General features: G+C 42.4%; 1 pseudogene; it reads left to right on the forward strand.

Moving 5' to 3' along the window:
- The first annotated feature begins 2344 nt into the window (after nt 1–2344).
- On the forward strand, nt 2345–3489 carry LOC147427746 (small ribosomal subunit protein uS11y pseudogene; annotated as a pseudogene).
- The last annotated feature ends 13668 nt before the right edge of the window (nt 3490–17157 follow it).

Below are 17157 nucleotides of genomic sequence, written 5' to 3' on the forward strand. Positions count from 1 at the left end.
AGTAAACACCTGGAGCTTTTTGGGCGAGAAGACGTGGAAGCCATAGCTCTCAAAGAAAAGCTTTAGTGGAGGGAGATTTACTTTGAAAGAATTATAATGGAGGGAAAGTGTTTTATAATTCCAATATCTTGTGCGGGCTTAATGGTCACCCTCCAGTACGTTAATGACCATAAGAGAATATCAGAAGTGGGACCACATGCAAACACTTAAAAGCTCGGTAAAAAGAAAAAAATTACGATGCTACAATCTTAGATTCGTGAAAGTTTTATGCTATTTTCTTATTTTTTGAGTCTTTCCACGTACTTTCCTACGTAACGTAACCTTCGTGCTCATTGGACGCGCTCTATTTTTCTCTCTCTTCATATGGCCCTCCAAATGACCTCTGAAATTTCTTAATGCGTGAGCAGCTTCTTCAAGACTTCATCCACTGCGGCATCCACCAACCCTTGCCAATGCAACACGCACAACAGCGGAGCCATAGAGGGCGCCATCCATTGCCAGCAGAGCATGCAGTACATGCACGAGAGGCAGCGTCCAGTTCCGCATATCACGTCGCAGATAGAACCAAGCTTTGGAAGATCCGAGCTCTAGACTTTGGAAAATGAGCACCGAAGATAAACCTAAGCCCGCTCCGGCCTTCAGCTTGGAGCTCCAAGAACTTAAGCAGGCGCAACTCCACAGGAAGGCCTTCGATCTCAGCAAACCACTTGAGACAACGCCGACAGACCCGACAGTGGCAGGCAAGGCACACAAAAGCTCAACAGTCGGGACTCTTTGACCTAACCGCCCTCCCAGAGAGAGAGAGAGAGAGAGAGAGAGAGAGAGAGAGAGAGAGGACAACGGCGCTGTGCTCCGTCGCCATGCCCCAGTAGCTCAGCCTCATGCTCGAGCTCCCTAGAAACCCAAATCTCAGTGCAATGCTCCATCGCCACGCCCCAGCAGCTCAGCCTCGTGCTTGAGCTCCCTACAAACCCAACTCTCAACAAACTGTTGACACACGAACCCTGGCCCTGAGAGAGAGAGAGAGAGAGAGAGAGAGAGAGAGAGAGAGAAGCGCCAAATTATTGTGCCTTCCTCCATCTGCTTCATCATCGCCATTGTCGCACCTCTTTCACATCTGCTCCTCTAGGAGAGTTTTGTGTCTTCTCCCCTCTCTTTGAAGCTCTCTTAGAAGAGCTCATGGGTGAAGTATACCTGCAACAGGAGAGCCACAAAAAAGAAGGGCACATCAATCTAAGTGCTCTGGAGGCTGGTGCGGCTGGTGCGGGTGAATCAACACTGGTAGGTAGTGATGCCAGAGCTATTTCAGAGTGCGAAGACAAGAGCCCTTGGGCAGAGTCCGGGGCCGATAGCATAATCGGCTGTTGTAACAAATGAGCCATTCGGCACTCCTGACGTGCATGTAACACTCTCTGATATGCTGGAGGTATGGTTATGGGTGTATGCCATTTTGAAGACCTAGTATTCTTCAATTCTGCATCATAACACATGAAGCATTAAACTGTATGTTCGTGTGAAGTCATTTGTGCGTTAATTTGGTTGCAGGAAAGGGAGTCAATCCTGACAGCGGCTCACCCAGATCCATCCCAGGTGAACGATGACAGCAAGCTGGAGCTCTTACAGTCAACCTTAGCTTGCTCACTCACCCTATCCTGCGCTGCGTACTCGCTGAAACACAAAGTCCCCATCCCTGCGCAAATCTTTTCCCATCGTTCTCAAATAGATCTTCTAAAAAACACATGTACTTCATTTTCCTCTAAAATGTGAGGATATCTTAGTCATGAAGATCCCCTTCTCATCAGGTCCATTGCAAATATCTTGAGCGTAGCAGACTCCTTGCCTTGAGCAACATCCCGCCGCCCAATAAATGCAAGCGGGGTTCTCACCTCGAGTAGCTGTGGACAATACAGCGAGCAATGCAATAGCCTCGAGCTGCAAACAGTCCAGGTGATCAGTGGCACGCTATCTAGCAGCCTCGATCAGCGGGGAGACTGGAGAGGGGCCAATAACCGCATGGCTCGGGACTTTCATCACCACAACCAGTGGCCAATATTGCCATGCCGCGTGATGGGAGAAGGGTTTGATCGAGGGAGAATGGAGGAAACCAGCAGGATCAACTTCCTCTTCCGTCAATGTGAGATGGGCTTAGGTGTGATGGAGCTGCAATTTGGCCGTCATGCTTTGCACTCACTTCGTGCATGTCAATGCCGTTGTGCTCATCAAAAGTGGGAGTCACGGCTTCGTGCAAAGAGAGCTACTGGTACTGGCCGTGGTGGTGGTAGTAGCTACAATTCGATCATTGACGTGGGAGGAGGAACCTTCTCTGTTGCACGGAAGCTTTGATAGAGGTGAGGCCGGAGTGTCAGCTTGGAGAGCTGGCACCTGCTCGCCGTCATGCAGTTTTGATGGAGACAAATACTCCACATATGTTGGAGCACTGCCGGCGTAGACAACACCAAGAATGTAATTAAATTAAGGTTGATCAGATGTTGCCAGAGGATAATTGGAGTTGCGGCTACGGTGGGTTCGCTGCAACGTCCTTGGAAGCGTTGTCAATGTGCTTACAGGAAGAGGAGGGGCAGATGATTACATGAGAGAGAGAGAGACAGAGAGGAGCAGGACGACATTTAATTCAAGGTGATCAACAGCTAGCTGATGATTTCATTAGAGAGAGAGAGAGAGAGAGAGGAGCAGGACGACTAATTCAAGGTGGTCAGCGGCTGGCTGATGATTTCATTAGAGAGAGAGAGAGAGAGAGAGAGAGAGAGAGAGAGAGAGAGAGAAAGAGAGGCTGCTGCTGTTTACGAGCTCCTTCACGTAACCATGTCTGGAAAGAGGAAGACCAAAGAGGTACAGAAGGAAGAGAATGTTACTCTCAGTGGACCTGGTGCTCGTGACGGCGAGCACGTCTTTGGAGTAGCACATATTTTTGCCTCATTCCATGACATGTCACAGATCTGTCCGGCAAATTTGCGTCTGGCAAGGAGACGGTTGCTGAGTTACTGGTGGCATGAAGGTGATAGCTGACAGAGACGAGTCTTCTCCGTATGCAGCCATGCTTGCTGCTTAGGATGTGGCGTAGAAGTGCAAGGAGCTGGGGATCACCGCTCTGCACATCAAGCTGCGAGGAGCTGGGGGTAACAAGACGAAGATGCCTGGTCCTGGCGCATTGTCTGCACTGAGAGCACTTGCTCTTTCTGGCATGAGGATTGGACGAATTGAGGATGTCATACTTGTCCCCACAGACAACACAAGAAGGAAAGGTGGTAGAAGAGGTCGCCGGCTGCTGTAAGGGCAACTGTAGACACGTTTGGATTTTCTTCTAAATATCTTTGCTAAAGGATGATTGTTTTTGTTCACCAAGCGAGCCTGAGGTAGACGTCCTAGCTCTAACGGAACTTGTTATGATTGGATTATTGCAATAGGAAAGTTCGGAAATTTTTGTTGAAGAGTTATGTTGGTTTTGGTTACATTGATTATCATGGTCCCGGTTTTGTATAACCTTCGTGCAGCGTCTTTACTCTGCTATGGTCTAGCCTCTTATGATTGCAAGGAATCTAAATTAGAACCTGTTCTCACTTTTTTTAAAAAGGAAGGTGTTACCATATACATGTGATAGTGATGTGTGTGAACACACTAGGACCGTCGAGGCATTTTTTCCCTCTTTAGGAGGTTTTTTTCCCCGAGCATTGTATATACGTCCATCACTCTAGGGCTATCTATCTTTCCATTGCATACTAAGTAACACACTCTCTATTGTGTGCCTTGAGTTTCCTTCGTCTTCTCCAAGCTGTGTGCGTTTCTCTGCAACCCTAATTCCAACAATTGGTATCATAGTAGGTTGCGTCCTCTCGGGCTTAGTCGCCAGCTGCTCCAGCACACACCTAGTCACTTTCTCCAATTTTAGTGAGCTTTGGCAAGGTTTGCAGGTCGACAAATATTTAAGGCCAGCTCGTAGAGCTTAGTCTGCTCAAATTTTCGATTCGGACTCATTTCGGCCTCCGTTTTCACTACAGGCAGTATTGCACACGCTATTTCGTCATTTTGTGCAGAATTTCTATCACTGCCATGTTCTGTATAACAGGTGTCTCATAGTCTTCTACAATTTGTGCTATATAGCACATGTTGTTCCCGTTCCATTTCTCCTATTTTCGGACAGTTTTCACATCAAGTGCAGCATTTACCATGGCTTACAACAACACAGATGTGTTGAAGATGTTTGCTTCTGAGGATAGGTTGGATGGGGACAACTACCCTATGTGGGCTTATATGATGCAACATGTTCTTGTGTCAAAGGGCGTTTGGAACATTGTGCAGGGCATTGATGTACGTCCTAGTTCTGAGGATGTAGGCGATGTTGAGGATGTTGCAGGTCTTGTTGCAAAGATTGCTGCTATTAGAGTTGTTTTGCATACGGTAGAACAAGCCCATTGGGATGTAAAGGATGCGCAGGCTCATGCATTGATTGTGTTGTCTGTGAAGCGCACCATTGTTCCTCACATTCGTTCAGCAAAATTTGCAAAACAGGCTTCGAATATTCTAGCAGGTCTTTATGCAAGCCGCAATGAGGCTAACATTGCTTTGCTGCGTAAAGAGCTGGAGTCGAAGATTATGCATGAGGAAGATGATATGGATACTTTCCTTATTGGTGTCAAGGATATAGATAAGCAACTTATTTCTACAGGTGAAGTCATTTCAGACAGTTCCCTTGTGTAGACTGTTCTTGATACCTTACCAGATTCCTACCAGACTTTTGCTAGTACTTGGAGACTGATGACCCAAGGAAATCCTGAAGTTGTCAAGTTTGATGCATTATGCACATTGCTGTTGCAAGAGTCACTTTCCAGGAAAAACAGAACTAGGCAGCATGCAGTTGAACAGGCTTTTATTGCTTCTCAAAGAAGGGGTGGTAATAGCAATGCGCCACTTCTTATGGTTGTGCTGCGAGTGGCAAAACTTCTGTTCCTAATGCTTCTGCTGGCAGCAATTCGTCTGGAAATTCTAGTGATAAGGGCAAAAAGAAGATGCGTTGCCATTATTGTAAAGCTAATGATCACTTGATCAAAGTCGTGTCGTCAGTTGAAGGCCAAAGAGGCTAAGAAGAAAGAGGGTGGTTCCACTGCCAATGCTGGTTCCACTACAAATGCAGCCATTGTTGAGTCTTCTGTGAAAGGAGACTGTGTTGCTGATGTTGATGCAGAATGGGATTTTAGCACAGAGTGTACTTACAATCCTGTTGTCCATGATGCATGCTTGTCAGTTGCTGCAGATTCACATGTGTGGTATTTCGACAGTGGTGCTACAAAGCACATTACCTCACATCATGAATTGTCTACCTCTCTCGAGTCTGTCCCTCATGGGAATTCAGTCACTTGTGCCAACAATGCCTCTTATCCGGTTCAAGGACTTGGAAAGATTGTGCTTACTACTGCAAATGGCAGTTCCTTCACATTTATTGATGCACTTTATGACAATTACCTTTACTTTGTGACTTTCATTGATGATTACTCTAGGCATACATGGGTATTTCCGCTTAAAGCGAAGTCCGAAGTTTTTATGTGCTTCAAACAATTTCTGGCTGTGACTGAAAATGTCTCGAAATGTACTATGGGCACCCTCCGTTCCGATCGAGGGGGGGAGTATATGTCTCATGAATTTAATGCATTTCTGGCTAGTCGTGCGATAAAACACCAATGTACAGTGCCTTATACACCTCAACAAAATGGTGTTGCTGAGAGGAAAAACAGGTCACTGATGGAAATGGCACGATGTATGGTCAAAAGTCAAGCTTTGCCGCATTCTTTTTGGCTTGAATCCATCATGTGTGCCACTTATGTACTTAACAGGTGTCCTACAAAAGCTTTGCAGTCCATTATTCCATATAAAGCATGGCATGATAGAAAGCCTTCTATTGAGCACATGCGTGTTTTTTGCTGTTTGGCATATGCTTTGGTGCCACAAACACAGCGCAGAAAATTGGATGATAAGGCTGTCAAATGTATTTCTGTTGATTATAGTGCTAAAAGCAAAGGTTACAGGTTATATCATCCGCAAACAAAGCGTATTCTGGTTTCACTGGATGTAGTGTTAGTGGAAGATTTTGTTCAGCCCTTGCTGTCATGTACTAGAGACAGTAATGTAAGCTCACAGGACATTTATGACACTTTGTTGCCTCTTTTCAGTGGTGGAAATACGAATGTAATTTCCAATGAGGCAAATGTACAGCGTATGGGGGTTTCTGAAAATGTTACAGATCAGCCTATTACTCATGCAGATGTAGATGATGTACTTGATGAGGAAAGGGCTGAAAATGAGCAGGCTAGACGTATGCCAAAATGGCCGGTGTACACTTTGCGTGATAGTAAATTGGATGCACCTTTGTCTAGTCAGACTCGTTCAGGCTCTCGCCATGCATCTTATGCATCAGATTGTTATGCTTTGGCTGTGTCTAGCTTACATGATGTTGAGGAGCCTCTGTCTTTTGATGAAGCACAGAATTCATAAAATTGGATGGCTGCCATGCAATCAAAATATGATGCACTTATAGAAAATGACACATGGACTTTTATGTGATTTGCCTCCTAGCAAAAATGCCATTGGTACGAAGTGGGTTTATAAGTTGAAATGCAAGCCGAATGGTGAGATCGATCGCCATAAGACTCAACTTGTTGCAAAGGGTTATGCACAGCAAAAAGGCATGGATTATGAAGAAACTTTTCCTCCCACTTGTCGTATGACTACTGTGTGTTTTCTATGTGCATTGGCAGCTCATTTTGGTTGGGATGTACATCAATCAGACATTGTTACTGCTTCCTTGAACGGTGACATATTTGAGGAAGTTTATGTAACGTAGCCTCGCGGTTTTGTCATAAAAGGACAAGTGGACAAAGTATGCAGATGTAAGAAGGATTTGTATGGGTTGAAGCAATCTCCTCGTGCTTGGTATGAGAAAGCTGACACTCATTTGGTTAAACGAGGCTTTCGTAATGGTCCAACAGAAAGCACATTGTATGTAAAGCGTGAGGTGATGTACTTCTCATTGTGGTTCTTTATGTCGATGATTTGTTGATCACTGGACCAAATGAGAGACATATTGCTGAATTTAAGGCTGATTTGAATGCTACTTTCAAGATGAAAGATTTGGGGCTGTTGCATCATTACTTGGGTATACAGTTTAAGCAGTGTGTGATGGTGGTATTACCTTGTGTCAGAAAAGTTACATAGAGACATTGCTATGTAAGTTTGGACTTGAGGATTGCAAACCTATTGCCACTCCCATGGACATAGGTTTGAAGTTGAGTCTACATGATGCTGGTGATCCTGCTGATGTCACTCTTTACCAAACTGTTGTTGGCTGCCTCATTTATGTATGCAACACGAGGCCAGATATTCAGTTTGCAGTCTCACAGGTCAGCAAATTTATGCATAGCCCACGGTCTAGGCATTGGTAGGCTGTCAAGAGGATTTTCCGCTACCTTAGTGACACTTTACATCTTGGCTTGTTTTATCCCAAGGGGGGATCATTGCCGCCAGACTTACATGCTTTTTCAGACTCAGATTGGGTTGGTTGTTTTGACACGCGAGTGTCCACAAGTGGTTTTTGTTTCATACTTGGCAATTCATGTATATCATGGTTGAGCAAAAAGAAACCTACTATGACCACTTCGAGTTGTGAGGTTGAGTACAAGGCAGTCTTCATAGCTACGATTGAGTGTGTATGGATCAAACGCCTTATGGTTGATTTGGGTGTTGGACAGAACACTGTCAACACTATCTACACTGACAGTCAGAGCAAATTGGCAGTTGCGAGGAACCCATTTTTTCATGCTTGCACAAAGCACATTGAGGTGCATTACCACTATGTCATGGAGAGGCTCTCAGTAGGAGAGATCAGCTTGGCTTATGTGCCAACATAGGACAACCTTGCAAATCTTTTCACAAAGGCATTGTCTCGTGAGAAGCTTGAAGCTTTCCGCAAAGCTTTGGGCTTAGTCCCCTTTGTGGACTGATCATGTCATCAGGGCATAGCACTTCCCTTTACCCATGTGCCCGCTCTCGTTCACCCCATCACTCCAAGGGAGATTTGTTACCATATACATGTGGTAGTGATGTGTGTGAACACACTAGGACCGCGGGGGCATTTTTTCCCTCTTTAGGAGGTTTTCCCCCCCGAGCATTGTATATACGTCCACTCTAGGGCTATCTATCTTTCCATTGCATACTAAGTAACACACTCTCTATTGTGTGCCTTGAGCTTCCTTTATCTTCTCCAAGCTGTGTGCGTTTCTCTACAACCCTAATTCCAACAAGAGAGAGAGGGGGAGGGATGAGCTAATTCGAGGTGGTCACGACCATAGCCAGGGGCTACTGTTGGAGGCCAAGCACTGCCACCTTGACCGTTACGTTCTTGCTAGGGGCTGCAGTGCGAGAGCATGGTGAAGAAAGGGGCTGCAATGCAAGAGCATTTGTGGGTGCAGGTTTCTATTTAGTGGAAAGGCGTATAAGACCGAGTGAGATGGTGATGCAAGACTACAAGTGAGGCACTCTCTCTCTCTCTCTCTCTCTCTCTCTCTCTCTCTCTCTCTCTCTCTCTCTCTCTCTCTCTCTCTCTCTCTCTCTCTCTCTCTCTCTCTTCCCCTTCAGTGGGTTAATTATCCAACACCTCTCCAACTTCTTCTTCTTCTTCTCTGTATTGAGTCCCTGCGCATCATTTGAAACTAGCGTGAATTGACTGTATGATGTATCTCAACGTGATCGTCCCAATGGCAGGCCTCGTGATTTTATCACTTTTTTTTCTCTTGTTAATGTAAGTATAATACTATTTTTGGCCTGCCCAAAGGGCTAAGGCCATACTGATGTGTTCCCTTTTTCTCAGTGAAAAAGGGAGAATATTTTTAAAAAAACTGTATAAACTTTTATTGTTTGTTTTTGACCTGTCGAAAGTTCTGAGGCCTTAGTGGTGCTCCCCTTTTTGCTACTGAAAAATCTCATTTTGTTATTCAAAAAATAATGAAACAAATTTAAGAAAATTTAAGAAACAAATTTAAAAAATAATGAAACAAATTTAAGAAAAAAAATTATAAACTTTTATTGTTTATTTTTGACCTGTCGAAAGGTATGAGGCCTTAGTGGTGCTCCCCTTTTTGCTATTGAAAAATCTCCTTTTGTTATTAAAAAAATAATGAAACAAATTTAAGAAGACTGCCCTGTACTCAACCTCACAACTCGAAGTGGCCACAGTAGGTTGCTTCTTACTCAACCATGATATACATGAACTGCCAAGCATAAAACAAAAACCACTAGTGGACACTCGTGTGTCAAAACAACCAGCCCAATCTGAGTCCGAAAAAGCATGTAAGTCTGGCGGCAATGATCCCCCCTTGAGATAAAACAAGCCAAGATGTAAAGTGCCACTAAGGTAGCGGAAAATCCTCTTGACAGCCTGCCAATGCTTAGACCTTGGGCTATGCATAAATCTGTTGACCTGTGAGACTGCAAACTGAATATCCGGCCTCATGTTGCATACATAAATGAGGCAGCCAACAGCAGTTTAATAAAGAGTGACATCAGCAGGATCGCCAGCATCATGTAAACTCAACTTCAAACCTGTTTCCATGGGAGTGGCAATAGGTTTGCAATCCTCAAGTCCAAACTTACATAGCAATGTCTCTATGTAACTTTTCTGACACAAGGCAATACCACCATCACACTGCTTAAATTGTATACCCAAGTAATGATGCAACAGCCCCAAATCTTTCATCTTGAAAGTAGCATTCAAATCAGCCTTAAATTCAACAATATGTCTCTCATTTGGTCCAGTGATCAGCAAATCATCCACATAAAGAACCACAATGAGACGTACATCACCCTCACGCTTTACATACAATGTGCTTTCTGTTGGACTGTTACGAAATCCTCGTTTAACCAAATGAGTGTCAGCTTTCTCATACCAAGCACGAGGAGATTGCTTCAACCCATACAAAGCCTTCTTACATCTGCACACTTTGTCCTCTTGTCCTTTTATGACAAAACCGCGAGCCTACGTACATAAACTTCCTCAAATATGTCACCATTCAAGAAAGCAGTAACAATGTCTGATTGATGTACATCCCAACCAAAATGAGCTGCCAATGCACAAAGAAAACGCATAGTAGTCATACGACAAGTGGGAGAAAAAGTCTCTTCATAATCTATGCCTTTTTGTTGTGCACAACCCTTTGCAACAAGTCGAGCCTTATGGCGATCGATCTCACCATCCGGCTTGCGTTTCAACTTGTAAACCCACTTCATACCAATGGCCTTTTTGCCAGGAGGCAAATCACATAAAGTCCATGTGTCATTTTCTATAAGTGCATCATATTCTGATTGCATGGCAGCCATCCAATTTTCTGAATTCTGTGCTTCATCAAAAGACAGAGGCTCCTCAACATCATGTAAGCTAGACACAGCCAAAGCATAACAATCTGATGCATAAGATGCATGGCGAGAGCCTGAACGAGTACGACTAGACAAAGGTGCATCCAATTTACTGTCACGCAAAGTGTGCACCAGGCATTTTGGCATACCTCTAGCCTGCTTATTTTCAGTCCTTTCCTCATCAAGTACATAATGTACATCTGCATCAGTAATAGGCTGATCTAAAACATTTTCAGAAACCCCCATAGGCTGTACATTTGCCTCATTAGAACTTACATTCGTATTTCCACCACTGAAAAGAGGCAACAAAGTGTCATAAATGTCTTGTGAGCTTACATTATTGTCTCTAGTACATGACAGCAAGGGCTGAACAGAATCTTCCACAAACACTACATCCCGTGAAACCAGAATACGTTTTGTTTGCGGATGATACAACCTGTAACCTTTGCTTTCAGCACTATAACCAACAAAAATACATTTGACAGCCTTATCGTCCAATTTTGTGCGCTGCACTTGTTGCACCAAAGCATATGCCAAACAGCCAAAAACACGCATGTGCTCAATAGAAGGCTTTCTATCATGCCATGATTCATATGGAGTAATAGATTGCAAAGCTTTCGTAGGACACCTGTTAAGTACATAAGTGGCACACATGATGGCCTCAAGCCAAAAAGAATGCGTCAAAGCTTGACTTTTGACTATACATCATCCCATTTCCGTCAGTGACCTGTTTTTCCTCTCAGCAACACCATTTTGCTGAGGTGTATAAGGCATTGTACATTGGTGTTTTATCCCACGACTAGCCAGAAATGCATTAAATTCATGAGACATATACTCCCCCCTTCGATCGGAACGGAGGGTGCCCATAGTACATTTTGAGACATTTTCAGCCATAGCCAAAAATTGTTTGAAGCACATAAAAACTTCGGACTTCGCTTTAAGCAGAAATACCCATGCATGCCTGGAGTAATCATCAATGAAAGTCACGAAGTACAGGTAATTGCCCAAGGACAGAGTTTGCATGGGCCCACAACCATCACTATGCACAAGCTGTAACCTACATGTGGCCCGAACTGAACCATCCTTTGGAAACTTAGAACGCTCTATCTTACCCAAAATACAGCCTTCACAAAGATCATTAGGAGAAATATGAACTTTGCATGGGCCTTGTAAGGAATCCCAATTTTTAGGGATTAAGGCTAATGGTGTGTAGGGTTAAGGGGACAAGGGCATTCAAGAAGCTAGTTTTGAGTAGGCTTTTCTAACCTTTTTTTTAGACACATGTAGGATGTGGACCTAGGAGGTCACCTTCTCTCTCTAGATTTTTGAAAGTGAAGGGAGTAAAGAGGTGTGGCCACATCATCAAAAACATGGATCACTAAGAGCCAAAATTTGAATTTTTTTTAAAATATATATTTTTACTTTTTTTACTTAAAACTCTCCCCCAAAATATATCCATATCAAAAAAGTATTTTTTGACATTTTTTTAAACTTACAAGCACTAAAAGTCCAATTTTTCAAAAAAAACTCCCCAAAAAAAAAAACCTTTCTTCTCTCTTCCTCCTCCCTCCGTTCTCCCTCACTGCCCCCTTCTCTCCTCCTCCTCCCCTCTCTCTCCCTCTCCCCCACTGTCCCTTTCTCTCCTCCCATGTTCCTCCCTCTCCCTCCCTGCCCCCTTCTCTCCTCCTTCTCCACTCTCTCTCTCTCTCCCCCACTACCCCCTTGTCTCCTCCCATGTTCCTCTCTCTCCCTCCCCCCTCTCTCTTTTCATCCTTTGCTTCCTCATGCAAGAGCTACCATGGTGCTCAAGGACATCACAAATCGTATGCATACATATTTGCTTGTTCGCAACATTTGCACTGAAGGCCGCACGTGAGGGTGAGCAGAGGTCATCCCAGGAACGTCGTAACCATCTGTGAGATAAATGTTGATGGTTCTTCAATATCTTGCCAATACCATCACATATTTGAATAAAACACCCCTTTATGCAAGGTAACAATATACTTCTTACTTTTGATTGTGTTCTTCTTATCATAAACTTTGAAGTCTAAGGTGTTGCCTCTACTTGTTTTGTAGTACTTGGCACAAAGGTTGCTTTTATGCACAAATAGTGAAAGGCTGCAGGTTAGAGAGGCCAAGTGTCACCACTTTTCCTCTAAAACAGTCTTCTTTGTTACATCTTGCAGGTAGGTGCTTCAAATCCATGCTTATTAGGGGTGGTAATCTCATCCTAATGTATATTTTAGGATTGTTTATTCCTAGTTAGATAGAAATACTTGCAAATTTATACAACATATACTTAACAAGTGTCTTCATTATATAGCTTGCAAATGTTGAATTCATACATGTTTTTGTTACAAGGTGACCTCTTGCTATGCTAGTTGAGTGGCGTTGTTTGCAAGAATGGCTCAAGGAACTGGCATAACATGAAGCTTTTACGATGGCACAAAGCTCTCCTCAGTGGCAATGTGGCTCCCACTACACCAAAAATCATTATGCTAACATGGAGAGATCCCTAGGAGGACAATGCAAAAACTTTTCATCAGCAGGAACACACCCTTTCCTAACATGAGGGCACTCCTACCAAAGATATTTTTATGTGATAGGTCACCCAATGAGCATACCATGTCATGAAATGGACGTAAGAACTATGACCGCACTACTCCTTGGAAGTTGTTCACAGATGTATGTTTATCAAAGTTAATGAGAAGAAATTTGGACTTTTTTGTTTGTTGATGTGTAAGAGCACTCTAGGTCTACCATATTTTAGATTGTTTGTTGATAAGTTAAATAAAATTTGTAGTCATTTAAAGTGTAAGTTTGTTTTTGTTTGGTAAAATTGTACATGAGAAGACATAATAAAGTATAAGAGATCTTGACGGAATAAACCTCGATTAGATTCCTACCATGCACTTGTGACACCAAACCTCTCCTTGAATCCTTTGATTTCTATCATTGTGGCCAATTTGCACGCCCTTGTGGCCCCTCATGTTGAGGGTCCCTGGGGCCCTAAAATGACAAGTACAAGATTTTTTTGATACATAGCCATGAGATAGAATTGGGCAATTTAATGTATTCATAGCAAACTCCCCCCCCCCAATGGCAAATAGCTAAACATTGTATCATGCCATGCATTAAAAAAAATCTTGTACTTGTCATTTTAGGGCCCCAGGGACCCTCAACAAGAGGGGCCACAAGGGCGCGCAAACTGGCCATCCAAAATTTTTTGGATGGCCAGTTTGCGCGCCCTTGTGGCCCCTCTTGTTGAGGGTCCCTGGGGCCCTAAAATGACAAGTACAAGATTTTTTTAAAGCATGGCCATGAGATAGAACTGGACAGTTTAATGTGTTCATAGCAATCCCTTCCCCCCTCCCCCAAAAATGGCAGATACCTAAACCTTATATCATGCTTATCAACCATTTTTTACTTCCTTGTGTCCATCCCCTGTTCTTGGAAATATCTTGGTCCCTATTTGTGCCTGGATGGCCATTCTACGCACCATTGTGGTCCCTCTTGTTGAGGGTCCGTGGGGCTTCAAAATGACAAATAGGGGCTTTGTTTTAATGTATGGCCCTGAGATAGAGTTGTAGTGTTTGATGTCCGGAGTATTCACTATGTAAAATTTTCCTATATCATGTGCGTTCACCACAATGGATTGAAAGTAACCCTTATAGGATTTACCTACACATGTTTCTGTAACTTTACAAGAATATAAATTCCCTTTTGTTGAACACATGTGCTATGTTACATATACTTTAGTGAACTCCCAAGGTCAAAGGCCTCACAAATTTTGTGCACTCAAAACATTTAGCACTAGAAATCAACCAAACAAGGAGCCAATGTTTACTTCCTTGTGTTCACCTCGTGTTCTTGGGAATGTTTTGGTTAAGCCATTTCTTTGGTATTTGAAACCACATGTGACCCCTATTGTTATAGTATCCAACCAAAGGTTTCTTGATTAGCAGTTATATAGGTTCGAGTGATACATATCTTCTATGTTAACAATGCATATATCTATAATTTATGTTTATACTTTCTCTATCCAAATGAGCTACGTAGTAAAAATCAAATCCGCAATTCAACAATTAAGTTCACAAGATGATAGATATTGGTATGATCTTTAGCAATACCAAATAAATAGCTACCAATAGCGAATGAATAGGGATATTTAAGAAGGTTTGATACCAAAAACTTGTCAACACTACTCAAAAAGGTGGAAACTCAAAGGCTTTATAATATATATGATGAAACAAAAATCAATAATAAGTCACCCCTATATATCTACACCTCCATCTCAAGTTGTCATTTCTTTAAGTCAAGCTTGGCATAGGCATAGTATGGAAACAATAACATTTTGGAAAGCAAGAATTTAGCTTTCTCAACTTTTGAAATGTTGCTATTGATATATATTCAACATCTCCAAATGAGGACATCTTGACAAAGGTTATGATCCACTTAATAAGAATAACCATTAGTGATTAAACTGAAATCAAAATATTGCATGAATTTCTTCATGGTGGAATGATTAAGACTTGAAACTTCAAACATCTTACAGGCAAATCAGAATATCCATAAAAGTCAACAATATTTCTCAAATCTGTATGAAACTCCAGTAATCTTAATTAAATACTCTCACTCAGTGCGACACCATTTAACAAAAAGAAATATTTATATTGCATTTATAGAGGAATCCAGCCTCATAAAAATAATTACAAATGGAGACAGTGTTGTTGATGTTAGGCTTCTCTTACAAGTATTTGTCTTTCTCATCTAGAGATTCATATACACGAGTATTTGTGTGTCTATGACACTAGGGAAGATAGTAGTACTATAGGGATGGCTTTTTTAAGAGCTACTAGAGAGTACCTATTGGTTTAAGATTCTACAAAAATCCTACTATTCTTATAAAAATCTTTTAACACGGTAGTGAAAGGTTCCTCACGGAACAAAAATAGAGTGATTTACATCTCTGCACATGGTTGCTTGCTCATGTCCTCTCAAAACAAGTTGACTCTGTAAGTAAACAACAGATTATGTGAGCACAAAGTTATAAAGTACAAAATGATATCATTCTAATAATCTAAATATACAAACAATAAATTATAAGAAAAATCTTTGATGACTCTCCATAGATAATACAACTTACTTACATTGTGAGACTCAATCACATGCTACAAAACTATAGATGGTGCACCAAAGCCATCAACAAAATAGCACCACCCAATGTTATGAGGTGTGAAGCCTAAACATTCAAAGCCATAAAGAGGTTAATTCCCTCCAGCATGATAAACTTAAAGATGGAGATGATCTTAAGCTCTGAATGTAAGCTACAAGGGTAGTTTTCTCACCATTCTATCTTTATGTTGGACATGAATCCTTGCAATGTCCATGCACTATTCACACCTCCTGTTCTTGTGGTATGCAAGTCATGTGAGTTGATGCTTTTTCCACCTTCGGGAGTAGAGGTTTCCATGTAGTGCGAGTGAATGAAAGTAGAAGGAGGAGAATCTTGTTTCATGTTGTAATGGAGGTGAGAGAAGGGAGAGGAGCTAGCTTGGTGTGGAACTATGTGGTGGACAAGGGAAAGCTGAGATGGGGGAGAAGCTTGCTTGGTGCTACAATGGAGATGGGAGAAAGCTTGTAGAGCGATAATGTTGAACTATAGGGGGTACATGTGGTTGTTGCAGCCATGGAGAGCTTGGAAAAGGGTTTGTAGAGAGAGAAAATCACTTTTTAGCTATAGAATAGGTTTGGAAAGACTTTGGAGGGTGGAAAATTTTATTTTTTTGAAATTTTTTAGTGTACGTTTTTTACTTTTGGAGGTCAAAAATACTTTTTTGACCATGAAATAGGTTAGGGGACCTTTTAAGGAGGGAAAACTTGAAATTTACAATTTTTAGTGTATTTTTAAATCCGAGCCAAAAAGTGGGGGAAAAAATGTCAAAGTGGTCCCCCCCCCCCCTTTACCCTAGCCACCTCCCTTACCTTCTCGCTAGGTAAGAGGCCATTAAGAGGTGTAAGGCTACCTTGTCCCCCTATTTTTTTGAGGGTATAGAGTGTGTCCACCACCCTCTTCCTATTGGCTGGCCACTAATTAACCTTAATTCCAAAGGGCCCCTAGAGGGTTCATATTTTTCCTAATGTGTTTGACAGGTGCTTCAAGAGGCGGCAAAGAAGCAACCATATAAGATTTCTGCAAACACAGCAAACTGGCAAAATTCAGATGACCAAAACGTGCATGCCAAAGTTTTGCATCTGAAATAGCCCTTGAATCTGCAAGAGCATTTGCAAAATTTTGTCCACACTTATCATACAAAGTGAGCTTATACAGCCCACAGCACAAAAGGCCAGATGCAACAATTTCATCACCAAAACTGAGATCATGAACAATACATTTGTTATTCACAAATTTGACTACAAGTCCAAGTTTAGCAAGTGCGGACACAGACAAGAGATTCTTCTTGATCCCAGGTACATAAAGTGCATCAACAAGTGTGAAAGAACTTCCATTAGCAGTAGTAAGCACAATTTTTCCAACTCCCTGAATTGGATAAGACGCATTGTTGGCACAAGTGACTGAATTCCCATGAGGGACAGACTAGAGAGAGGTAAACAATTCACGATGTGAGGTAATGTGCTTTGTAGCACCACTATCGAAATACCACACATGTGAATCTGCAGCAACTGACAAGCATGCATCATAGACAGCAGGATTGTAAGTGCCATATTTCAGACGTCCAA

This window comes from Adiantum capillus-veneris, chromosome 23, assembly GCF_014529385.1.
Source record: "Adiantum capillus-veneris isolate H3 chromosome 23, ASM1452938v2, whole genome shotgun sequence".
NCBI lineage: Eukaryota > Viridiplantae > Streptophyta > Polypodiopsida > Polypodiales > Pteridaceae > Adiantum > Adiantum capillus-veneris.